This window comes from Cavia porcellus, unplaced genomic scaffold (genome assembly GCF_034190915.1).
Source record: "Cavia porcellus strain 051 isolate PalLab524CR breed Dunkin Hartley unplaced genomic scaffold, mCavPor4.1 scaffold_1, whole genome shotgun sequence".
NCBI classification, from domain to species: domain Eukaryota; kingdom Metazoa; phylum Chordata; class Mammalia; order Rodentia; family Caviidae; genus Cavia; species Cavia porcellus.
In genome coordinates this window covers 174049980-174077119 of record NW_026947484.1, presented here as the reverse complement: position 1 = coordinate 174077119, position 27140 = coordinate 174049980, and positions in this window count along the sequence as shown.

The window sequence follows — 27140 nt, the reverse complement described above, 5'->3', positions numbered from 1 at the left end:
GAGTGGCTCGACCGCTGGTAAGGCAGCTGATTTTTGAGCAATGTACAAAGGAGTGCAAGGCAGCGATAGCTCCTCATAAGAACAAGGACCTCAACGCCTGGATTAGGATATGTAGAGAGATAGGGGGGCCGCTCTCCAACTCGGGAGTGGCTGCTCTCCTGGCCGCGGCTGTACAGCAGAGGGGACCTCGCGGGTTAGAAGGGGAATGTAAGGCTAAAGGGTGTTTTGCCTGCGGGGAGCCAGGACACATTAAACGTCATTGCCCAAACAATACAGATGCTAGGCCTCGCCCTAGGAATGAAGAACCATATGTTTGTGGGCGATGCAAGAGGGGATCACACAAAGCTGAGGAGTGTAGGTCGGTCTTTGATGCTCAGGGCAACCGTATTTGTGGACGAGATGCTAGAGGGCCAAAAAACGGCCAGAGGGGGCCCCCTTCACAGGCGGGCCCCCGCCCCAGAGACAGGACAGCTCAGGATGGCAGCCTTCAACAAGGGCCACCCCTGGGTCAGCAGGTGTGGACCTCAGTGTCGCCTCCAGACTTATATTAGTGCCTGATATGGGTGTTCAAGTGGTTGAAACCACCTTTAAGGGACCGTTACCCGAAAATTCCGTGGGTCTGGTGATCGGGAGATCCTCCACGGCCCTTCGGGGTCTCATAGTAGTTCCGGGGGTCATAGACTCAGACTACACAGGACACATTAAAATTATGGTTCAATCTCTTGTGGGTACTATGGTAATCAATAAAGGAGACAAGATAGCGCAGCTCTTGCTGCTCCCCAGTCTCCACAAGAGATTTCCCTCAAAGCAGAAAATTAGAGAAAGTCAAGGTTTCGGTTCCTCAGGGGAAGTCTTCGAGGGACTCCATATAATACTTGATAAAAGGCCCATGCTCTCACTTAAGGTCAATGGCAAGAATATAACAGGGCTCCTAGACACAGGAGCTGACCGTTCCATTATCTCTAGAAAGGATTGGCCCTCCAACTGGCCCACCAACACTGCAGATAACACACTGCAGGGCCTGGGGATGGTGTCAGCTCCTCAGGTTAGTGCTTCAACCCTGTTCTGGTGCGATGAGGAGGGTCATCAGGGCCATTTCCAACCATTTGTGTTGCAGTTGCCAGTGTCTCTATGGGGAAGGGACATCCTCACTCAGATGGATGTCACGCTTACGTCAAACTGCTCCCCCCAGGCTAAGGATATACTCAGGAACCAGGGATATACCCCCGGCAAAGGCTTGGGCAATGCCCTACAGGGTCGGACATCCCCAATACCAGTAGAGAACAAAAAAGGTAGGCAAGGGCTGGGTTTTTCTTAGGGACCGCTGAAGAAGCTCTCCTACCCACTTCGATCAAAATCACCTGGAGGTCAAATGATCCGGTTTGGGTACCTCAGTGGCCCCTGCCTAAGGAGAAGCTATTAGCCTTGTCAGAAATAGTCAGTACACAACTTAGATTAGGACACATTAAGCCGTCAACCTCCCCATGGAACACCCCCATTTTTATAATTAAGAAAAAGTCTGGCAAATGGAGGCTGCTCCATGATCTAAGGGCGGTCAACGCGCAGATGCAGTCCCTGGGGGCGGTCCAGAGGGGGCTGCCAGCTCTCTCAGCCATCCCTCAGTCCTGGCCAGTTTATGTTATAGATCTTAGAGACTGTTTCTTCTCAATCCCCCTGCATCCAGAGGACACCCATAGGTTCGCCTTTACTTTACCCACCGTTAACCAAGAAAGCCCTGATCTCAGATACGAGTGGATAACGCTGCCCCAAGGTATGGCCAACAGTCCCACTATGTGTCAGATTTACCTTGATTCCCTACTGGCCCCCCTACGGAAATCCTTTCCCAAGATAAGATGTGTGCATTACATGGACGACCTTTTGCTCAGCGGCAGGGACCCAGACATGCTAAATAATATGCTCGGCCAGTTGGTCGAGGCCCTGAGACAAGCTAATCTGCATGTTGCCCCCGACAAGATTCAGGGAGGAGAAATGGTGACCTACTTAGGCGCGAGAATCTCCCCTATGCTAGTCTCTCCGCAGAAGGTCACCATTAGGACGGATGGCGTTAGGACCCTAAATGACATGCAAAAGCTATTGGGAGACATTAATTGGATTAGGCCATATTTACATATACCAAATTCAGATCTCAAACCCCTGTTCGACCTTCTGAAGGGAGACCCAGATATAGCCTCCCACAGGAGGCTCACTCCTGAGGCAAGAGCTGCCTTACAGAGAGTGGAAAAAGCCTTAGGTGGGGCTACCTTACACAGAATTGAACCAGGGCGACCCTTTGATGTCTGTTTGCTACAGACTAGTCTACAGCCCACAGCGGTGATTTGGCAGAAAGGACCATTACTGTGGATACACCCTAAGGTCTCACCTGCAAAAGTCATAGAGCATTACCCGGAGGCAGTCGCTTCATTGGCCCTTGAAGTGCATGATAGAGCTGTCCAACATTTTGGCTCAGGACCACAAGCCATCCGAGTACCCTATACCGCCAGCCAGATCAAGACCCTGGCTGCCTGCATAGATACATGGGCCATTCTGAGATGTGTTTTCCATGGGGATATAAACAATCAATACCCTAAAGACCCTATCTTGTCATTTGTCACTCAGCACCCTATAATTTTTCCAAAGGTTACTGCCTCTGAGCCATTAGTCCCAGCAACTACAATATACACAGATGGCTCCAAGACGGGGATAGGCGCCTATGTGATCCTAGGCAAGCCCCCGGTTACCATACAATTTGAACCTGATCAGCCTCAGGTGGTAGAACTGCAGATCGTTAAAATGATTCTTGAACGGTTCTCAGGAGCCATTAACATTGTCTCCGATTCTAGGTATGTGGTCAATGCTATGCAAGTGCTTGAGACTGCCGGTTTAATTAGATCCACTTCCACAGTGGCTGGGCTGTTCCTGTCTATCCAGACATTGCTTCAGAACAGACACCATAAGGTCTTCACCACCCACATAAGAGCACATACATCCCTGCCGGGGCCCATGACACAGGGGAATGCAGCTGCTGATACTGCCACTTGCCCGTTATGGATTTTTACCTTACTAACACCAATCGAGCGAGCCCGTGCCTTCCATGATAAGTTTCATGTCAATGCCAGGACACTAGCAAACCATTTCCATGTTTCCAGAGCAGATGCACGAGATATCGTGCGACTATGTGGCTCCTGTGCCACATACAAACCTGCCATACCGATGGGAGTAAACCCTCGGGGTTTGATCCCTGGTGATGTTTGGCAGATGGACATCACACATATACAGGAGTTTGGGACTCTTAAATATGTTCATGTTTCCACAGACACCTGTTCTCACGTCATATTCGCAACAGCAGAAACAGGTGAAAAAGTGTCTAATGTGATCAATCATTGCCTGGCGGCTTGGGCCGCATGGGGCAAACCAAAAATATTAAAAACTGATAATGGACCAGCCTATATAGGCAAAGCCTTCAATGAGTTCTGCAAAATGATGGAGGTTCAATTAAAACATGGTATCCCATACAATCCCCAAGGTCAAGGAATCATTGAGAGGGCTCATAGAAGCCTCAAAGAAATTTTACAAAAACAAAAAGGGGGAGTAGGCCAAGGCCTGGCCCCAAAGGCGCGATTATCCATGGCACTATTCACACACAATTTTTTAAATTTAAATAATGATAATTGCTCCCCAGCCGTGGAGCACTGCAACCCTTCCCCCAACCATAAAGGGTGGGTGAAGTGGAAAGATGTCCTGACAGGACAATGGATGGGCCCGGATCCAGTGGTCAGCTGGAACCGAGGCGCGGTTTGTGTTTTCCCACAGGAATCGGGACGAGAACCACTGTGGGTACCGGAGAGACTGACACGGGCGACAAAGCCCTCGACTGAAGATCAGACCTGCCCTACCGGAGATCCATCACAGACCGACCAACAAGATGAATAGAAATAGCGGTAGCCCAAAATGGACAAGAAGATCCTCAGGCATATGCATGGCTCGCTCGCCTAGCCTACGACCGAGTCTAGGGGTGGTGAGCTTCCCACACTCCTCCTCTAAAAAATTATGACATAGCTGGGTAGGAGAGTCAATGACGGGTAAGAGCGTACTCCCCCGGTGCGACTCAACCTAAGCCAGGCCCTACCCCATCCTGCACGTAAGCCGCTGGACTGTTAGATGCTGCCCAGGTCTAAATTTCTCTCCGAGGGGATTTCTTTACGGAGAGGAAATGAGTGCAAGCTTGTGTGCATCCAGGTTCCGTCCAGTTTGTGCCTGGCCCTAGAAAAAGGACGAGGGCCTCAGGGCCTTGGCAGACCATGGGACGGCCGACCAGGGTCTAAGCCAAGGACCTACGGTGGGCCTACGCATAGGGCATAAGCCTCTGCACCCAGTCCAGAAAGGGCTACGATGCGCACATTCATAAAAAATAAAAAAGGGGGAGATGTTGGGAGCCGCAGCCCCGAGCCCGGTCGCCTCACTTGGCGGACGTGAGGCCTGTAGTAAAGAGTAAAGCCTGAGGTAGATTACCCCTCCCATCGAGCACGTTAGTTTCCTGCTTACCGCGTAAGCAACCCGCTCAACAATATAGTCTGCCTGGCAACTGATGATGTTAGCCAATCAGCTTGCCTTGCTTACTTTAACATGATTGGACACTGTATCCGTATATATACTGGTGCCACCCCTGGGGGGGAAGAAGAAGCCCGGAAGTAGAAGCCCAGAAGGAGCCGCGGGGAGCGGACCAAAGGAGGCTTCGGCTGGGAGCGATCCCAGGGCAGGCTGTACGGAGAAGGAAAACAAAAGAAAAGGTTGTCCACTGCCAGGCTTTGTCGTGTGTCCTTCCTGCCGGCCGGGAGCGACATCGACAGCCTCTCATTTGACTTGAAAGAAGTTTGTCCTACATTAAGCTTCCCCTGGGCTTAGACTGTAAAAACTAGGTAGTGAGCCCCCTACTAGAGGAGGTACCTAAGTGGAGCTTGGATGACTATCAGTGGGGAAATCGGAACAGAAAGTAAATGACTAGAATATAGTCAAAAGCCTAACAATGTGTGTTAGGAACCCAGAAACGATGAATTCTATTTCACAATGGGTAGCTAGAAAAGAGTGGTAAAAACAGCATAAGACTTAGGCTTAAGCAGTCCTGACACTGAATCTTGACTCCAGTGATGAATACGTTTGTGACCCTGAAAAAATTAATGTAACTTCTCTGATAAAATGAGATATTGCCAAGAGTGGTTGCGTGTGCCTGTAATCAATCCCAGCACTCAGGGAGGCCGAGGCAGGAAGGTTACAAGTTTGCAATCAGCATGCACAGTTTAGCAATTTAGAGATACCCTGTCTCAAAATTTAAAAAAAAAAAAAAAAATTGAAAAGGGATGGAGGCGTAGCTGAGTGCAAAGTATAAATTGTTTTTTTAAAAACCAGTCCAGTGCCTGCTATAGTATGTTAAAACATTATAATCTCCTTAATTTCTCTGATAAGATGAGGAGTATGGTAAATTGCAAAATTAACCAAAATCCGTGCTATCCCTGAAGGCATGGTCATTTGCAGAGTGACATTTCCTCTCCTCCCATCCGGAGGTGCAGCCTGCGTCCCTGTGACAGGTGTGGCCATGTTATTTGCCTTGGCCGAGGCACTGGCAAGCGTACCACAGCAGAGGCTGAGAGTGTACTTAGGACCCTGTCCCTGACCATGACCTGGCCTGCTGCATGGGGAGAGATAAGGAGCTGGTTTCTCCCTGTCTCTCTGGTTATGTGCTTATGAATGCGGCCATCTAGACTGCCAGCCCCCTACTGCCATTAGATAGAGGGTTGAAGAACTGTGCACTAGACCCACAGAACCCATAAACACTAACAAGATGACTGTTATTTTGAGTCATTATGCTGGGTGTGGTTGTTACACAGCAAAAACTAGCTATTAAAAGCAGAGTAGAAACATAATCTAATTAGAAATAATAGGAATCAATGAGTAAATAGAATCTGCTTTTCAGAAACTCAGTGGGTGACTTTAATTTAATAACCCACTCATTAGGTGACTTTGCCACAATACAGACACATCTCTGGACTCAAGGGGCCATCTATGTGAATAGAGTTGTCAAATCAGACCTGAACTGTCTCCAAGGCTTTCAGCCAATTTAATCTACAAAAATGCATTCTCTGTCTAGGACAATGAACTTGAATGCTTGGGCTGCTAATGCAAAGAGAAGTTTAAACTGTATTTACTCAACTCCCAGCCAGGCCCCCAGCTCCTGCCCCCTGAGGAGGCTGGGGACACCCTGACGTTCCTGCTCTAGGAAAGGCTGCTGTGGTCCCTGGGGGAAGCAAAAATATTCAAACACTACTTAGAGCCCACTTTTATTACCTAAAAAGCACCAGCCCTGGCTTTGATGTCTTGGCTGGGTAGAAATAACACTTTCCTCATCAAAAAAATTTGTTTGATCCCTGAATTCTGTTTTTTTTTTCTTCTTCTTCTTCTTCTTTTTAGATATTAACTCAGAGCATTTCAGTCTTCCCTGGGGATGAAGCGAGGAAAAGGGGCAGTCGATTTAGTGAATAAAGTTATTTAACTTCATTATTACTGCAGCCCTAAAAGAGGGACTGTCCCTTTCCTGTTAGCCATTCAGCAGTTCCCACCCTACCCACTCTGGGTCCCACACAGCCTCCAGATGGCTTTCGAACAGCTTTTGCACAATGACGAGCTCTTTCTGCTCTTCAGGATCCCCCAGTATAAACACTGAGGGTGTGATCTTTATAAGATAATATGGCACCGAGTCCCTCCCTCAGAAATCTGCAGTGGCTCCCTACTGCCTGGCCACTGATACCCAATCCTGCCACTGTAGCACCAGCTCCCTGGGGTGTCAGAGAGCATCCTAAACCACAGAAATGGATTATCTGACATTCTAGGTGCCAGAACCAAGGTGTCTGGATGACTGTTTCTGGATTCTAACAGGGAGAATCTGTTCCATTTCACCTCCTTAGATCTAGCAGTATTTCTGGGCTTGCAGAGTTCATGCTGCCCGGGTCTTCACATCATCTTCCCTGTGTGCAAACCTCCCCCTTTTATCAGCATGCAGCCATAATGAGCTAGGACTCATCCTACTGACCTCCTCTTAATCATCCTCAGAGACCTTGTGCACAGACAGGACCCTGGGCTCTGGCCTTCAGTGTTTTTCAGGAGACATCACCCTGTGTGCTGCAAGTGATCCTCAAGGGTCTCCACGGGCTGATCCTGAACTACATCTTCTTGGAAGACCTCTGTGTCTTCGCAGCCTCTTGGTTTCAACACCAGCAAGTGGCATCCATATTTATGTGTGAGCTCAAGTTTCTGTTCTACTCTGTGCCTCAGTTTCTTTATCTTTAAAGTGGGGATAAGAATGGTCTCTGTCTCAGGGGAATTGCCCTGAGGCTTGAGTCAATTCTTAAGTAGGGCTATTGAATAGAATCTGGCTCATAACAAGTGTTTATAAAGAGCGTTGATTACTCATATTTTTACAGTTTTTGAGTCTACCTTGCTTCTTCTTGTTCAGCAGGTCTCACCCCTTTTCTGTCCCCAAATGGGAGGTGATGGCATCCCAAGATCACATCACAGATCCAAGAATTAAAATCCATGCCCCTCCCCCTAGTGCAGTGCTGGCTTCTCTGCCTTGGATCAGATGGGGGGATGTCCCCTCTTCTGTCACCCTAAATCATTACAAAGTGAAAATGTAAAGACCTTTGTGTTCTTAAAACCTCGCTTGCAATTTGAACCGAAAGAGTCCTAAGTGTGAGCAGCATGTGTTATTTGTGAGTTATTTGTGAGTGCAATGTGTTAATTTGTCACTTGGGGATACAGAGGCTGGGAAAAGTGCGGAGTGCTGGGTAACAGTTTGCCCCCAGTCTTCATCAGCATCCTAATTATTCCACACCTTTTTAATAGAGGAAGCATTAGCATTCCTAAACTGTGCTGGGGTCTGATTGAAGTAATGTCTCCTGAATTATCTTTGCATGAGCCAAAATAAATAAATAAATAAATAAGTGGGAAGCTCCCCAGCATAGTTTGCTCCCCAGCTCACGCCTGGCCTGGGTGCTGCAGAGGCTGATGAGCGAGCTGGCCAGATGTGGCCATGCTAGAGGCACTGGGGACAGATGTGGCCCATTCCTTTTGATTTGCTTATCTTCCCACTTTTGGCTCACATGTCCCCCTCTCCCCCCTTCAGGAAGCCTTCTTGGACTGTACGTGGCCCTGGTTGCATGGAGGATATGTACTATCAGCCCAGGTTCTGGGTTCTCACCAGAAATACCACATCCTCACCAGGAATGTTTTCTATGTCAGCAGCCTTTGCCAGCTGGGGTGTAAACTGCCTAAGGGCAAGGTCATTCCGAACCTCAGTTGGCCTCTCTGCCGCTGCCTACACAAACCTGCTCTTCAGGAAGTCTCTCCATGTGGCTACTGACTTGACAAGAGGAAGACAGCCTGAACCCTCAAAGTGTCTCTCATTCCAGCTGCCTGTCCAGATATGACCACTGTAGCCAGGATCAGCAAAATGGGAGAGCTGAGTTTAACGCATGAGGAAGAGCTGAGCTTCACCAGGGAACGAGGTGTCTTATAAGAGACAAGGGTTACCATCTCTCAGAAACTGGGAGCAACAGATGTGAGATCTTCTGTGGCTCCAAAGTCATCTTGTTCCTGGGTCCTGTGACATTAAGGTTCTATTCTGTTTCATGTCACCCTTTGCAGAGGGAACCCCAGCCCATTTATCAGCTCCCCGGCCATGGTTGAGAAGGGAATCTGTAGCCAACACCTAGCACTTTGTTAAAACAGGCACAAACAGAACATCTCACATTTCAGAGCTGTCGCTCCACTGAGAGTCATTCACATAAACAACGAGGTCCTCCTGGGTTTGATGACAACACAAACACCACTTGTGACTCAATTAAGGAAGCAGTAATTAAAAAAGGGAACAGCGTGCTGTCTCTCCAGTGGAATCTCCTCTCCGAGGCCCTGGGCCACCAACAAGCAGGACCAAGGGATTTGTGGGCATCTGCCCTAGGGTTGTGCTCCAGCCTGGCCAGAGCTTGGCCAGGGTGACGCATGGAGGGAGGGGATGTGACCAAGTGGCACGTGACTTCACCTGACTCATTTCACACCGAACGTGATGTGAATTAACAAAAATGTTTTAAGCTCTCAAAGGGAACCTAAGAAGATGAAGGGTCCCCATGGAGAGGAGTCAAGCTTTCATGGTTGTGTTCCAAGTAGTATTGTATGTATTCGATAGATTATCAAAGCATAACAAACACACAAGACCAACATTACTTTCATTTTTCCAGTAAGAAAACTGAGGTGCAGGCTTAAGGTCATTCAGCTGGGAAGAAGCGAAGCCAGGATTTAAACCCCAGACTCTGTTGTCAGGCATGCTCTGTTAGCCAGTGTACTTGGCAAGCTCATACTTTCTGAGCTTGGCTCTTTCCTAGGCCCAGGCCTCCTCACTCTCAGCATCTCTGCCATTCATTCACTTCTTGTGCTGCGTGTGGGTCCCACCTTCTGAAGGATGTGCTGTAAGTATCCCCATGTGAACCAGGGAGGTGCCACACACCTATAATCTCAGCACTCAGGAGTTCAAAGTCAGCCTGGGCTACATAGCGAGTTCAAGGCTGGCCTCATCTGCGTAGTGAACTATATACCACCCCTCTCCCAGCTGAGTGAGAGAGCCTAGAATCACATCCATAGCTGCCTGACTCTGAAAGTACTACCTAAGACCACAGCACACCCAGCAGACCTCTCTGGTTCCCTGACTCAGATGGCCAATCAGATAGTTAGAAGGTTAAGGACAGAATGAATCAATCTAACAAAGAACCCTGTGTCAAGCAGTACATGGGTCACACTTGCAGGGCGCAGCTGCTGGTTAGGGCCCTGGAGGGAGAACTATGGTCACAAGCATTGTTAGAGCGAGTAGGCAGCAGGCCCTGCTTGGAGGACACATGGACAGGCATGAACCTCCTTGCTCCTCACCTCTTCCCCAGCAGGAACGGACTCCAGTCACCTTCATTCTGCAAGTGAGGAGAAGAGGTATGGGCAGTGAAGTGACAGAGAGACCACAGCCAGGTGCTCGAAGCCTAGCCCTGTCAGATGCTGCTGTGCCCTTTGGCAACTCTCAGGACCTGGATGGCCCATTTATATCTAAAACGGAGAGTCAGATGCAAGTACCTGGCCTCCCTGGTGCACTGTGCAAGGATTTCAGGATTTGAGGCAGGGAAAACGCTCAGCACTGTGCTTGGCACAGAAAAGGTTAGAAACATGCGGCAGCTGTTATGATGGTGAGGAAGACGAGGACAGAGAGGAGGAGGATGAGAAAAAGGAGATAAAGTAAAGCAAAGGCAGAAGGAGAAAGCAGAGAAGGAATAAGAGGGAGAAAAGTAAGAAGAGGCCGAGAAGGCAGACACCCATCATGTGCTACTGCGTGCCTTGCTTTCTGGCCTCCTCGCTCGGTCAACCCATCTGCGGTGAAGGCCGGGTTGCCCATGGTCTCCAGGCACCCCAGGGCCCGGTATGGGTCTTCTCCTCCTGCCTCTTTCTTGATGCCACTGCAGCCAAAACTCAAAGTGGAAGGAGCTTCCTAATAAGTCCATTCAAAGCATAGCTCTGTCTGGGCCTGTAAATCAAGGGCTTCCGTGGCCATGGGTAGAATCAAAGGCCTCAGGAGTTCCAGAAGAAACGTCATGCCACAGAGGCCAGGGGGCAGGAACTGTCACCTCCAGTCAGCCAACAGGAAACCCATGTCCCCTTCTGGGCCCAAGAGCCAGTGTCAGCCAGAGCTGCCCCTTGGTCTCCTTTGTGAGCCAACATGGGACAAGCAAAATCGTTGCTCTGTGTATATGTGTGTGTGTGTGTGTGTGTGTGTGTGTGTGTGTGTGTGTGTGTAAAGAGAGAGGGAGAGAGAGAGAGGGAGAGAGAAATTTGTTATGTTTTGTGGGCATGTTTGTGTGTGTTTTTTTCTATGAGGCCATCAGCATTCCGGTAGCGTCCTAAGAAATTCATCAAATTATTTAACCTTTGCAGGAATAAATAATACATGTGCTTTCTCAGGATTTGTTCTGATTAAGCCGTCCTGGAGTGGTGCCAGGCCCAAGCCCGCCCCGGGAGAGGCAGGAAGGAGGCGGGTGGCACAGGATGGAAAATCAGGCGGCCAATGGAGGGCTGGACAGGAGGGGGCCAATGATGCTGGAGATGGACCCCCGTGAACCCCCTCCAGGCTGGCAGGTCACAGAGGAAGAAGGTGGACTCCCCCAGCTGCCATCTCTCCCCCTGGAGGCTGTGTGCATCCTCTGGCTCTGGGGACGGAGGTGTAATGGTGACAGAGGTGGATCTGGGATGTGGCTCAGGCTGTCCAGTGCCTGTCTGTGTGTCTAGGAGGCAGGCCTGGGTCTGAATCACTGCTCTTGCCCCTGCCAGCTGTGGGACCTGCCCCTCCCGGTGCCCACAATGGCATGCATTCATCTAGGGGTACCTGCAGGGCCTGGTACATGTTCCCAGTGCACACTCAACAGATAACAGGTTGGAACATAGTAAATTTCTGATGAGTGAGTGGTGCTAATCTACACAAGGACTGTTTTGCATGGTTCCCCCTATAAATGTGTCACACACACACACACACACACACACACACACACACACTCACACACTAATGCTGAAAGTTTATTATGTGTCTCTCTATGTGTTTTCAACCAGTAACCTTTAAACTTCAGCCTTAGAAGGTCTGACACTATTTGTGGTTTTTCTGTCCTGAGAGGACCCTGCCACTAAGCTTGAGAATACCAGAGGCAACAGAAGAATCTCAGTTTCCAGATCCTGTTGCTCATGGAGAGGGTAAATGGGAGACTGTGGGTGTAAGTCACAAAACCCAAACCCCTCAATGCACGGACTTTGCAAGAACTGATTTCAGCCCAAATATCTTGGGAAGCTACAGAGACATCAAAGAAAGGAAGTCATAGCATGGGGAACTTTTGTGCATATGGTGAAGATCCTAGGAAGATTCTAGACAGGAATGTCAGCCGGCCATTGCATCTTTAGGAAAAGCCTGGATTCTGGGAAAGGGAGACTCATCCTTGGCTTTTGCTCACTCACACTGTGCTCCCGGCTATGGAAGAAGCAGGCAAGTCCCAGAGGTCAGCACACAGGATCCTCAGTGGAGCTGGCTGGACCCAGCAGGGCAGAGAGAGGCTGGGAAGCAGGCCTCGATTTCCCTCCTGGGCCTGAATGTCTGCAGCAGCTGGGTGGGTGGGGTTGGCCCCTCTCCATGCCCCTCTGGGCTGCAGCATTCTGTCATCTCCAGACATTCACACAGCAAAGGAAAGCTGGCAGCGACTCCGGCCAGTCTGCGTGGATTTGAATCCAGATCTGCCACCATGTAGCTGGTATGACCTTAGCAGGCGTCCTGACCCCTCAGAACTCATTTCCTTATTCACTATGACAGGGTAGTGGTAACTCTTGTCTATGGTGGGATTCTAGAAGGAGCAGCTGCTGTGGGGATGATCAGGACCAGTGAGGCCTGAGCAGGGATGGAGGGAACCACTAGGAACCTGGATACCTGGAGCCCAGAGGAGCTGTCCCAGCAGAGCAGACAAACAGGGGGACACTAGGCTTCAGATCCTTGCTCAGGAGCACAAACCTGGGGTGGGAAAGACCCACAATCGCCCACCAGAGGAGCTGTCCCAGCAGAGCAGACAAACAGGGGGACACTCGGCTTCAGATCCTTGCTCAGGAGCACAAACCTGGGGTGGGAAAGACCCACAATCGCCCCAATGATAACTCTTGAAACCACGTATCATTTTCCTCTTAAAGAAATAAAATCTCTAATTAGAGTTTTCTCTGAACATTTTCTCTTTGAAAAAAATTAAAAATGTATAAACCCTCCTGTATCACGTATGTATATTTCATTGCTGTATAATTGGGATCTTTGTCAGTAACCGGGGTAGCGGGTGACAGCCTTTTAATCGGCTACAGATGCTAATGGCGAGAGAGACATTTTCCTCCTCTTTGCTCAACTGTTCAGCCAGAGACTAGAGTCCTCCCTAATAAGTATTTATGTCAAAACCCTTTTTGGGGAGCTGGGGGAAGGAGCAGCTGTAGCGCAGTTGAAAGACGGGACTCTGATTACAGCGTGCCAGCAAGTGGGGGGGATCACTTTTGGAGTGAAACAGTGTTAATCAAGTTAATCACAAAACCCGCGCTATAATTGCTTCTGCTCTCAGACAAAATTTTACTTTTATCTAAATTACTAAAGTGAGGAGAGTGCAATCCACTCTAATTTAGCTTTTGAGCTAAGGAGAAAGCGTGTGTAGAAGGCTGGAGAGGTTTTTAAACATCAGGAGAACTCGTGCTATGGAATTCAACACTCCTCCCCACCCCTCCCTCCTCCTCTCCCTCCTCCTCCTCCCTCCCATCCTTCCAAACAACTCAGCTGAGGACTTGAAAGTTGGACTCCAGGATGACCTTAAGGCCGTGTTAGCAAGTTTCTTGGCCTCTCAGGGTCCTCAGTTGCTTCACCTGGGTAATGGGATGACTAATCCCCACCTACCTCAGGACCGCAGGGAAGATTAAGTGCACTGGCAGAGATGAAGTATTTGAGTGTGTGCATATACATGCATGTGTGTCAACACTGGAGAAGTGTTAGCTCAGCGGGGCGAGATAATGTGTCCCTGTAGTCCCAGCATTCTAGGAGGCTGAAGTAGGAAAATGGAAAGTTTGAGCCCAGCCTGGGCAACTTGGTAAAATAACAAGACCCTGTCTCAAAATTTTAAACAAATAAAAAGCAGATTGGGGATGTAGCTCAGTGCAAAGACCCTGGATTCAACTAAAGAAAAAAATTCAGCTGCTTTCATGACCTCTCAATTTGATTTCCTCTTTTTCTCCTTTCTTCCTCTGCTGCTGCCTGTCCTTCTGTCTCCTCTTTCTCCTCTCTTCTCTTTCATCTCTTCTCCAAGACTTTGCCAAGTGTTGCAATGTATCCCTTGTGTGAGGCATGGCCTGTCTTCAGAGGCTCACAGTCTGGTCTCCATTAGTTCAAATACAAGAGGGAGATGAGGGCTGCCAGAGAACACAGATGAGGGCGGAGGGAGCGGCCCAGGGTGGACCTCGCCTCCTGACAGGGACATCAGGATGGGCTGCATGGAAGTGTGGCCTTGCAGCTGGGCGTTGTACAGCAGTGTACTCCACTGTACTCCAGAAGTGGAGTAAGAAGGGACCAGGAGGAAGGACCAAGCCCTGCAAGGCCGACAGAAGCACTGACATGGACAGGGACCTGAGAGCACCTGCAGGGGTGGACAGTTTGGGCAGCTATGACAACACCAGGTGACACCTGCAGGCCTCAGCGGAGGTCATTCCGGGCCCGTGCAGCCCTCAGGTTGGCTCTGAAAGAGGAATTTTACTTTCCTCATCTCCCACTTTACTGTCCTCATCTAGCCTGGGGACCCCGGGATGGATCCCATGAGGGTCAAAGACAGAATGTGCATTGCCACACCCATCTGCCTTCCACCAGCTCCTTCTCTTCTTCAGTGGCCTCTTGGGATCTTCCAAATTCACACTCAGTCCAACGATGAGCTGATGTCATCCAACTTGCCCGGAAACACAGATTAGAGAAAACACACACAGTCAATTTAACTGGCAATTAAACAGGCTCCCCTATGTAATTAGCGTCAAGACAACTCACAATTACTATGGGGCGTGCATTCGCAGCCGATGCTTCACATTTATATAGAGCGACAATTACTGGGCGCTAATATCTTAACAGGAAGCAGAGGAAATTTGTGAAACCATTTCAAGGAAGCAGGCCATCCTATCCCTTTGCCCTGTAAATGACTCTCTTGTAAATGCAACTGTAAAATCAAAGAGGAGATGCTTGAAATGGTGCAGAAGCAGAAAAATATTTATGCTATTCAGAGTGTCTGATTGCTGTTTTGAGACAACTGACCTCTAAAGACTAACTAGTTGTACCATACCATGATAACAAGAACCACTGCCTGAAGGGTTCCCGTGTGCCAGTCCTTTATACCCTTTCTTGCACCCAAGTCTCAGTAACCCTGTGTTACTCTCATAGGGATGGGGAGCGGAGATCAGGGAGGTGAAGCAACTTGCCCAGAGTCAAGGCTCACAAGGCACCACATACATTGCAGAGCTGGGTCTGCAGCTTGGGTCTCAGGCCAGCTTCCTCTTCCCACTGTTCCTCTGGTGCATATGGGAAATGATGCCACCAAAGAATAACCCCTCTGTATTCTACCTTCCCTAGAACAACTTTGTGGTTCTAAGGTCCTTGTTCTCTTCGAGAGGGAGACTTAAGATGGCTTTTGAATCAACAGACTTCAAACTCCCAGACAAGAGATCCTTGGAAACCATCAAGCACTGCTTTGGAAATAGTGTGTTTTCCTTCTCTTAACCTTTTAAAAATATGCCTGGAAGGCATAACAACCATCCTTTCAATTAGGAACCCAGAAACTAAAGAAATTTAGCCACATGCAACAGACAAGTTTAGCAATGAATGGACTTAATAAAGGCTATAGTTAGTTATTTCTGTGTAACAAACCCATTCAATGCTCAGGAACTTAAATACAGTGATTCAAGACAACCACCCACTCTGCTTGCCTGCGCTGGCTAAGCTGAGATGAGCAGTCTTTCTCACAGCAGCCCTGTGACTTGGTGGGCAGCTCTGCTGTGTACACCTCTGAGCTTGTTGGGCTAGCAGGTTGGCTGGGGCATGTTCTGCTTTTAGGGATGGAAAAGGCTCAGGAGCATGAGCAGAAACAAGCAAAGAAGGCCCAGACTTTGGTTCTGCCCACAGACATGGCCAAAACAAGTTACATGATGATGTGGTTTGAGTGTGTCATACAAAGGTTCATGTGCTGGAAACTTGGACCCCAGTTAAGAGGTAGAAGAACTTACAACAGTTGCAGCTTAGAGGAGGGAATTAGGTCACTGAAGCATCACCCTTGGAAGAGATTAATGAGGTTCTCAAGAGACCCTGGTAAATTGTTATAAGCAAGGCCACCCTATGAATTTGTCTCATTCATGTAGCTGTTTCTCCTCTTGCTCCTTGGCACACTATAATGCAGCCAAGGAAGTCCTCACCAGAAACTGGAAAGCTAGGGCAGCCAAATCTTGGGCCATCTGCATTCAAAGTCAAACCTTCCTCTTTTATAAACAAACCTTCCTCTTTTATAAAGTATTCGGTTTAGGTATTTTGTTATAGCAACAGAAAGCAGACTAAGACATATGGCCAAGTCATTGCAAGAGAGGAGAGAAGACTTTTGAGTAGGGGTTTATTTTATTTATTTGAGTAGGAGTTATCTATTATACCACAGTATAATAAAATAACAACTAAGTCATTGCTTGTTTAAAAATCAGTATTTGATGGGAAAGATCTAATAGCTAGAAGGGCATGACATAAAGCTTCAATATATGACTCGGAAAAGGGAAAAATCATGACTAGCTCACAGGGCTTTTATGGTGCTTAAATGAGATAATTCACACAATTTGTCTGCATTAACCAGGTCTAGCCAGTCATAATGCATTCAATAACCCCTACCAGTCCTAGCGTGAACAACTCACACTGGCTTACCCAGGACTGGCCATCCCGGGAGGAGTCCTACAGTCCCAGGGAAATCAGGATGCCTGTTCATCCAGACTTTCCCCATTACCAAAACTGTAAGAGTTAATCTTCATTTGCTGGCAGACTGCCAGGTATGTGGGGTATATTTCATCATTTACCCTTTATAACACCCATCTCCTCAAAGGGCTTCTGTGTTTGTGCTACTGCACCCACAACTCCAGCAGCATTAGGGGATTTGGAGAACAAAGGATGAATCGTTTAGTGGACTTACCTTGAGAAGCTGAAAATCTACTAGGAAGAAAGATAGGAAACTCACAGAATCACAACCATGGCACAAAGAAAGCGATTCTGACAAATCTAATGTCCCCAAATATGACAAGACTGAGATTTTTCAAAATTAACAGCTATATTTCCTGATACTCTATTTTGATAGCCAAGGTGAATCTGGCTTGAGAAACTCAAGGAAAATTATGGCTAACAAGCATTTCCTGACACAAGGAATTTGAATTAGCTTTCCCATAGGGGGTCCTGTTCTAAATATATTTATCTGCAAATTGGAAAACTTTTAAAGCACTGAGGAGTGGTGGAGGTTGTATGAGTCTTCTGTGCCCCGAAAGACAAGGGCCAATGCAGGGGAACCCTACCCTGCCTTCTTCCAAAGTGCCTAGATATATGTGAAATTGGGCCAAGACTGAAAGCCCAAGTCAGTCAGGGCCATATCTGAGTTTCAGGAGCACTTTAAACATCCTGCAATTAGGTACACCATGTACTCATTTCTTCATTCAACAGCAAATTGTCATTACTTTTCTTCTGTGGACCAGGCATTGTGTCAGGAGAGATTAATTCAGCATGGGATGGTAAAGAACTAGAGAGCAAATAGGTGACAAGAAATTAGATGGTGACCAGTTGTGTTACACTGTCTTAGCCTGTTTTTTGTTCCTATGACAGAATGCATGGTGCTGGGTAATGTATAAAGAAAAGAGCTTTTTGGCTTATGACCTGATGGTAGCTGGAGGTTCCAAAGAGCATAATACCAGCATTCAAGTAAGGGACCCCTGGCTGTGTCACAATATGGCAGAGAAGGAGAAAGAGAACCACATATAAAAGGGGCCAAATCTATAGGGATGTCTTCCTTTATAACAACCTGCTCTTGTGTGAACTGAGACACTCCATGAGAGAATGATTAGTCCCTTAAAAGGAATGCCCATGACCTGATTGCCCTCCACTGGGCTCCACCTCTCAAAAGTTTCACCACCTTCCAGTGAGTTTCCACCTTCCAGTACCTGAACCTTTGGAGAACACATTCACACCGTATCCAGACCATAGCACAAGCATTAGGTGGGAAAGGACGGGAGATGAGGAAGGGGTCTCACTTCGAAGAAGATCTCTAGACCTCCGAATTGAGGCCTGACAAAGGAAGAGGAATCAGTCAGCCCAGGAGGATGTTGGGGGTAATGGCATGTACAAGATCCCCGAGTGAGAAAGAAGTTTAGACACAGAGAGAAGATACTGCGGAGGGGTGGGTGGGGGAAATGCCAGGGTGGTGCAGGTTGGACTGGAGCCAAGCACTCAAACTGGGGGTCTCTGTTAGGATGGGAATCAGATCCCAGAGGCAGTGGGAGCCATTGAAGCTTTCCTGCAGAGAGTGACATGGCCCACCTGCATGCTGAACTTTGCCTCAGTGAGTCTGGGTGTTGTAGTGAGAAAGGGAAATCCCATGGAGAAGGGCTGGGCTGCCTTCTGCCGGCTCATCTCTCCTAGTACTCTAGTCTGAGGCGACTAATGCACCCCCTGGTGGATGGAGGGAGGGCATCCGGTGAAAGAAGATGTGGAGATCTGAAGCCCTCATTCTCTATAGCTGTCCACCCCCTCCATGTGGTCATCTAGCTGGACCCAGAGACTAAACTGTATCATCTGACCATGCATGGTGAGGTCTATCAGCGAGGAAGAGCATTATAAGACCATTGCAGGTAAAGGTCTATCAGTGTTTCCACTGGAGAGGCAATTTCCCCCAAGGGCATTTGGCTTTCTTTGCCCTACCTATCTCTCTCTCTCTCTCTCTCTCTCTCTCTCTCTCTCTCTCTCTCTCTCTCTCTCTCTCTCATTTGCTTTCTTTTGTGTAGAGGAGCCCTGGCAGGGCCTGCTGATTGTGCATGCAAGACAGGTCTTGAGGTCGTTATGCGACTGTTAATGTTCCGTTACAATATACAGTAATGAATTGGTACTTTCAGAGTAATAGCAGGCTGTGCTGTTGGCCAAAATGAATGTATTCATCTTAATTTTTAACATCCATTGCCTTGGAGACGCTTTTATAATTAAATGTTTGGATGCACCAACAAATAAGAGGAAAGAATTTTCCTTCCATGGAAAGGGATTCTTCCTATGCCCACCCAGCAAAAATCCTAGCTCCATAAACAAAAGTGGCTACCATTGTAATGGGAGTCAGATTTCAGTCCATTACAAACAGAAATGTAATGATGATTCTAAAGGACTGGCAATAGACCAAACTCTTTTTTGAGGTCGTGAGTTTCCTGCTGCTGTTGGGATTCAAACACAGCCTATTAACTGATGGGCTACAGCAGGAACGCCAGCATTAAAAGAGGATTTGTAATTTTAAGGAACATGTACTGGTAGGTGAGACAGGAGCACCTTTCAGCACGAGCTGCAAGGAAGATTCCACAGAAAATTTTTCAACAGTGTGCAGGACTTTAGTGAAAACTTCTTGGGAACAAATGTGTGTTCCTCCTTGATGACTCCTCTGGTCTGTTATTTTCCAGTCTTTAATTCCTTCACGCCTGACAGTGGGATGGAGTTGTCTACACTGTGCTGTGTGCGCTTCAGAGTGCCAAAGTGGGTACTTCTTTAACCTGCTTCTACAATTCAGAGACATTACTTTTCTGATCGGCCTCTGTGAGCTCAGCAGCAATGTTGACCACCTTAGGATCCTGGGGTAGAGAGCGCCTGGAGCGCTGGGAAGAGCTGGTGGGATTCAGGCACAGCCTATTTATTAACTGATGAGCTGCAGCAGGAACTGTTCCAGCATTAACTCCAGCCCCTTCTCTGTTTACTTCGAAGAGCCACCCAGCCCCACACGGACTGCTCTGCCTCCTTATGTGTAACAGTCAGACTGGAGCAGTATTTGACTGATCTGAACTAACGTGGAGGTTCTGGAATTCCCTGCAGAAGCTGAGCGACTCTCGGAGCTTTCCGAGCTGCATGAAGAGACTGCACGGAAAATCAGGGCTGCTTTATTAGATCACCCATGCTGACCTTTATTGAAGGGATTCTACTAATGTCATAGGCTTTGCCACCCTGCATTGCATACGTCCCCACAGAGGGCCATGGCCAGAGAGCCACTTTGTGAGCAGTGAAGATATGGGTGGTGTCCAAGAAGAGCACCCCAATTGCTTTTGTGTCTTTTTCCCCTAGGCTGTGGCCTCTCTTTGTGCCTGATGGGACCTGGCTCTGTGCATCCATGAAATGTTGCATAATGAACAGATGAATGAAGGTCACCCCTTACTCTCAATCTCCTTCCTCTTCCTCACTTAAGAACGTGCCAAACATGATATTTGGTCCATGTGCCACGGTTTCCAGCTGGCTAAGCCCTTTCATACCCATCACTTCATCTGACCTACCCATTTTCGGATAAGGAAACTGAGGCAGAGTCTCTAGATCAGTAGTCAGCAGAAGGATGACCTCAACCTGACTCTGACTCTAAGACCAAGGTGCTGGTAAGGTTGCACCCATAAGCTCTGCCGCTTTCAGGACTGCATCCCTAGAAAACAGAGCTGCAGAGAGGCCCACCCCCATTCAGCCTTGCACCAACCACCCATGCTTTGGTCCCTGCCTTTCCCTTCTGATGTCCTCATAACAGTTCCAAGACTCATTCCATGAGGGCTTTGCCTCGGTAGGCAATTACCTGAGTTCATATGGTTAATTGAAATATTCCTTTTCCTAGAGTTTTAATTCATCCAGTGTAGTTTCAGGAGCCACAGATAATAAGACCTAATTTATAATTAGGGCTTATCAAGAATCAGCTAATTTCTAGACCCCTGATTCCCAAGGAGGGAGTGCAGGGTGGGGGCTCCACTTTCCTTCCCAGGGAGTTGCTATCCGCAAAGCTCAAAGAGGCACCAGGGAGGGAGGAGAACTAATTGGGAGCTGGCCCTCCATCTTGGTTGATTTATTAATTGGATTATGGGAAATCTCAGGCCCCAGGCAAATCCCAAGGAGGCCCTGCTACCTCCTCTGATTTATGGTGAGGATATGAGATACAAAGAATACGAGACCAGGTCTCCACTTAGTCTTTCAGAGCTAAGAATCTTTAAACAAGTCATTGCATATTGCCTTGCCTCAGTTTCTCCAGCTATACAATTCACATGAGACAAGTGAGCAGGGACATTTCACAACATGATTATTTCCATGACTCGTGTGCCTCGTATAGACCCAGAACTCGGTGAAGAAAATGATCCATGAGAGACTGAGACTGGCCAAGACTCCATAGGAGGTAGGAGTTAGGGTCTACCTTTAACCCTAATTGTCATTGTGCCTGGTTTTCTGAACCTTTCCTTGCATCTGCAGGGCCCAGAGGTCATGGATCCAGGATCTCTGTTGTTTATCAACTGCAAGGTCCACTTCATCTGAAAGCCTCTTGAACATCTACCCAGCCAGTGTAAGTAGAAAGAAGGGTAAGGCAGGCACAGGGGAGTGAGTACAACTGGTTTCAAACTCATACTCTGCCTTTTACTGCCTGTGTAAGTCAGGATTCCTTTGGTTGCATGACAGGCAAGTGAGTGTAACCCAAATTCAACCCGAATTCAAATGAGTTTAAACTAAAAACAAATACTACATTTTAGCTACAGCATTCAAAACCTCTAGAGGAACTGTGACTTTGTATCGTTGATCCAGGTACTAGGTGATGATGACAAAGCCTTCCTTCTCTCTCCAACACTGAGCTTTTTTCTCCATAGTGACTTCAGTCCTCTGCAAAATTTCATCCATGGTGGGAGAAGATGGCTGTGTCCCATTCTTGGGGCAGGAAGAGAAGGCAGTATGACCCCACTGTACAAGCACAGTTTCCATGAAGCGCTCTGTAAGTAAAGGGAGAATGGCCTAAAAAGCTAAGTAATCTCAAACTAATCACTTACGCTTTCTAATCCTCTGCCCTCCATCTGTATAACAGTGTCAGCAGTCATGTTGCAGGATGCAAGATTAATGTACAAAAATCTATTGTATTTTTATACCAGCAATAATCAAAAAGAAATTAAAATTTTCCATTCTAATAGCTTTGAGAAGAATACTTAAGAATGAACTTAACAAAAGAAGTTGTAAGACTTGCCCACTAAAAACTACTAAGCATGGTTGAAAGACATTAAAGAAGATATAAACACAGACAAAGGCATCCTGTGTTCATGGAATAGTTAATACTGCTAAAATGGAAATTCTCACTAAAATAAGCTACATATTCAGTTGCAAAATTCCAACTGATTTTCTTCCTCCAGAATCGACAAGCTGATCCTAAAATTCACATGGAAATGCAAGAGGCTGAGACTGGGCAAAGAAAAGTCTTGAAAAAGAAAAAGTTGGAGAATGCACACCTCTCAATTCCAACATTTCCCCAGAACTATAGTAATGAAGACAATATAGACAGCACTGGCATAAGAATAAATCTATAATAGATCAGTAATTCAGAATTTAGAGTGTAGAAATAAACACATGCATCTATGGCCAACTGAGTTTCTACAAAGATGATGACATATTAATTAGCAAAAGAAAAGTGTTTTCAATAGATGGCACAGAGACCATGACTATCCACATGGAAAACAATGAGGTTGAATCCTTGCCTCAAGTATTATTAAACAAACTGAAAATGGATCATAGATCTAAATATAAGAGCTAAAGCTATGAGACTTAGAATTAAACATAGGTGTAAACATTTATAACCTTGGTTTGAACAATGCTTTTTAGACATGGTGCCAAAAATGTAAGTTACCCCTCAAGATAATGTAATGGTTGATTGTGTCAACTTGAGAAATTTAGAAGCTTAGTTAAGTCAGCTCAGCAATTCTAGCCCCTAGGATGGATTTGCTTCTGTTCTTCAGCTTGGATATCATTTTCTAGCTTCCAGCATATCCTCTTTGGCTTCCATCATAGACTCTTCAGCCTTCTAGTGTGACCTCTTGGCTTCTGGCATAGATTCTTCAGCCTTTCATCTCAGACCCATCAGCCTCCTATTACAGACTTGAATGGGACACTGCAGTGAGCTCCAGATCTTCAAATGAATTCTTTGGTCTCCAACATGCAGACAACTTCTGTATTCTTCCTCATCCAACTCTGGATGACTGTCTTAGTTACTTTTTACTTATCGCTGAGACAAAATACCTGAAGCCCAAAGTTGGGAAAGGAAAGGTTTATTTCTTACAGTTTTTGGAGGTTTCAGCCCACACTCAGTTGGCTCCAAGGCAGGCGGGCATGGCTGGGCCACGGTTCATGGCGGCCGCAAACAGCAAGCAGGAACCAGCAAAGAGCAAGACACACCTTCATCCTGCCAGTACATCATATCCTGGATCCACCCCTTTCTGGGTGGAGCACTGACATCATCAATCTAAGCACTAGACAATAAGCTAATCAATAATGCACAATGCAAACTCATGAGGCCTGGGGGACACAGACATAAACCATGACAATGACCATCATAAGCCAATCTTGTCATTTCTTATATGTTTGTATATCTTGCGTTATGTCTTTCTCTAGTTAAATGCTGACTGATACAGAATTTGGTATCAGAAAAGTGGAGTCATTTCTGTGATTATCCCTGCCATGTGGTTCAGGAAACTTTGGGAATGGCATGACTAAAGAGTTTGGAAAGACTCGGAGATGCTGGCTGGAAAAGCAGAGCTGGAACAACTTATGCTGTTCTTTATGGGCAATTCTTGTTAGAGTTCAGAAGACCAGAAAAGCAGAAAAGACCAGGCTCTGGAGGTTTCTGCTAGGAAGAAGGACTGCATTGGCTGTAGACTCCAGATAATGTGGCTTGTCAGAAAGTTTGCCTGCATTTTCTGTGTGTCCAGAGACTTTGCCTGAGGCTGAGATTAAGATTGGCAAACAAATCTTGCAGAAGAAATTTCAAGGCAGTCAAATGTTAAGGCAGTAGCATGTTTATTGTGGAGGCTTTAAACTATATCTACATTGAGAATCAAGTGCAAAAATCATAGCAGAATTATCTAAAAGGTTATGGATCTGGCCAGAAAAGAAGCTCCAGTAAAACTGTGTACTGCAAAGATAGAACAGAGATCTTGATTGCTGAGGAGGAACAGAATAGAAAGCATGGCCTAAGGGCATCACAAAAAGCAGCAGGACTCTGATCTTTGCAGCCTCAAAATTGCAAAAGTGAAAGAGTTTCCTTTGAGAATAAAGCCCCACTCCTGGTACCAAAATCTGTCTTAGTTACTTTCCTCTTACTGCTTTTGCTCTCTTCCACTGCCATAAACAGTTGTTCCTCTGCCATGTGCCATCTTGCATTAGAACCTGTCATTACAGACTAAAACCTCTCCAAACTAAATAAACGTTCCTCCTTTAACTTTGGGTGTCAGGTATTTGTCTCAGCAATGAGAGAAAAGCAACTAAGGCAAATAATAAACTAGACTTCATTTAAAAAACATAAACTTTCAATTGAAATGATACTATCAAGAAAATAATAAAAAGAATGGAAGAAGACATTTTCAAATCATATAAGAAAATGGTATATAAAGCAATATTACAATTCAGTAAAAAATTCAAAATGTTTACTGTAAATCAAATATCAAAAGATGTGACTATGCATTTCTCCAAAGAAGATTTAAAATTGAACAATGAGCACATGAAAAGATATTCAACATCATTAGTCACTAGAGGAATGCAAATCAAGACCCCAAACAGACACTACTTCACATTCAGTAGGACAGCCATAATCAAAAAAATGCAAAGATATTGGACCCTTCCTACATGGCTGTTAGGTACAAGTGTGTGACCTCTTTGAAAAACAATATGACAGTGTTAAACATACAGTTAGCAAATGACCCAACAATTCTACCCTCAGCAGTTCTGTATTTCCAGTTTCAAGAGAATTACAAACATTTGTAATTCATACAACCATCTACAGGAATGTTAATAAGAACATTGTTTATGAAGACAAAAACAGAGAACACCAAATATCCATCAACTAATGATTCATATATGTATGTATATATTTCACCCAATTTTATACAGTCATGAAATGGAATGAAGTACGTAGTACAACATGGATGCACATTGAGAAAATTATGCTACATGAAAGAAACCAGCCACAAAGGCCATATATTAAACAGTTCCACTAATATAGAATATCTAGATTTGACAGATCTAAATAAGCAGCAGATGAGTGGTTGCCAGGGGAAAGGAGGAATGGGGAGTAGCTATTAATGTGTTAGGAATTTCTTTGTGATGTGATAAAAATGTCCAACTGGAAGGATGTATTAAAACCACCGACTTCCATACTTAAAGAGGTGAATCAATGGACTATGAATTATGTCTCAATAAAGAAACTGTAATTTTAAAAACTGGCATCAAGACATCTTCCATATGAGTAATCATAGAGATGGAATAAATTATTGTTTTGAAGCACCTAGCATCTGGGAGGCACATAGTAAATACTGTTTGCCTTTATTTTCTTTTTCTTTCTTTCTTTCCTTTCTTTTTCTTTCTTTCTTTCTTCCTTCCTTCCTTTCTTCCTTTCTTCCTTCCTTTCTTTCTTCCTTCCTTTCTTTCTTTCTTTCTTTCTTTCTTTCTTTCTTTCTTTCTTTCTTTCTCTTTCTTTCTTTCTTTGTGTCTTTTTGAGACAGGGTCTTGCTATACAGTTCAGGCTGGCCTTGAGCTCACTTTGTAGCCCAGGTTGGTCTCGAACTCGCCATGATCCTCCTGCCTCAGCCTCCCAAGTTCTGGGATTATAGGCATGAGCCACCATGCCCAGCTCTGTTTTCCTTTTTTTCCAAATAAATTATTGCCCACTCCTTGTCTCATCCCCTACCAACTCTCTTTAAGCAGTTCCACCCCAGTTTCTATGTAGATCTTTCAAGCATTCCATGAAGAAGGCTGTACCAATCTGGCTACTCCCAAAGTAGCCAGGGTCATTATTAAGATGGCTGGCCGGTCTTCCTGATATCAACAAATAAGATTCATTTCCCTAAGAATGCACCAACCTTACAGCCATCACTGAATAGGGGAAGCTGCAGATGGAACTCTGTGAGTCTATGCAACACTCACATCCTCTGGGACTCAAAGGTTCCAATCTGGTCAGCTTCCACCAGAAGGGCAGTTTCTGAGAAGGCAACAGGAGAAGTTAGATACTGGGCATTTGGCTAAGGATGGTGATGGGGCTATTTTGAATCTCTGAACTTCAACGGTATTTGCCTCCATGCTTTTGTTTAAATTGATTTGTAGACCTGGTTGCTTGCCTTTGCTGCATAGTTCCAAGGGGGAAAAAGGAAGCAGGCCATTCTAACGAAGGCAGCAGATGGTTGCCAGCCCACCTGCCACTCCATACACCAGCCAAACCCACCACCCACTGACCTTGCACATCAGCTTCCATGGGGACTTGGTTGATAGGAAGCAGCAGCGGGAATCCGAGGACAGTCCATCAGAGAAGGCCAGCTAGCAGAGTGAGGAAAACTTACAAAAGGAAAGGTTTGCCCATGATGGAAAGGAAAGGTTTGTCCGTGATGTAGTCACGTACCTGAAATGTTGCCTCTGAACACCAATAAAAAAGTTTAATATTTACTAAGTGCCTGCCATGTACCAGCCACTCTCTAATGCTTTATAGATATTTGCCTCTTTAATCCACCAGCATCCAGTGAGACAAACTATGATGGATGTGCTCACTTTACAGATGAAGGGACTGAGAATTCCCATTAAGTAATGCGCCTACGGTCACGTGGTTAGTAAGATGGTTGCTCAGCATATGAATCCCAGGAGCACAACGCTAGAACCAGCTCTCAGTTACCGTCCCATTCTACCTCTCTTGCTTATTGCTTTGTGAAAGGCAACAAACCCAGCCCGTCCTGGGTCTAAGCCAGTCAGTTCAGCTGTCTAGGTGGACCAGATCGGCCTGGTAATTGCCACATCCCCCAAACACCTCATGCATATTGGAGCCAGACAACGTCGTACTTTGAAATCCCTCTTCTTTCTTGGTTTCCCAGGGTGCCTGAAGTTAATCAGTACAAAATGCTCTTTACCCATGCAAGCAGTCTTGTCTCCTTCCCCTCTGAGCAGTCCAAGATTCCAAATCTCTAACCAATCGAGTCTCTGGTCTGTTCGTTCAGCCTTTAGCCATCTATCCTGTTAGAGCTTGTTACACAGAATAAGCAAAAGAAGCCTGACCTGGGAGCCAGGACCTCCATACGAAAACTTGTGTGCCCTTAAAGTGAGTCATTCAACCTCTCTGGTCCTCGGTTTCCTCACATATAAGATGGCTATAAGGATATCCATTTTTCCCAAGAGATTTTTCTGAGGATTCAGAAAACTTGACTGAGGTAGGAAAGCTTTGAACCCAGGGAAGGACCTTGTACTTAAT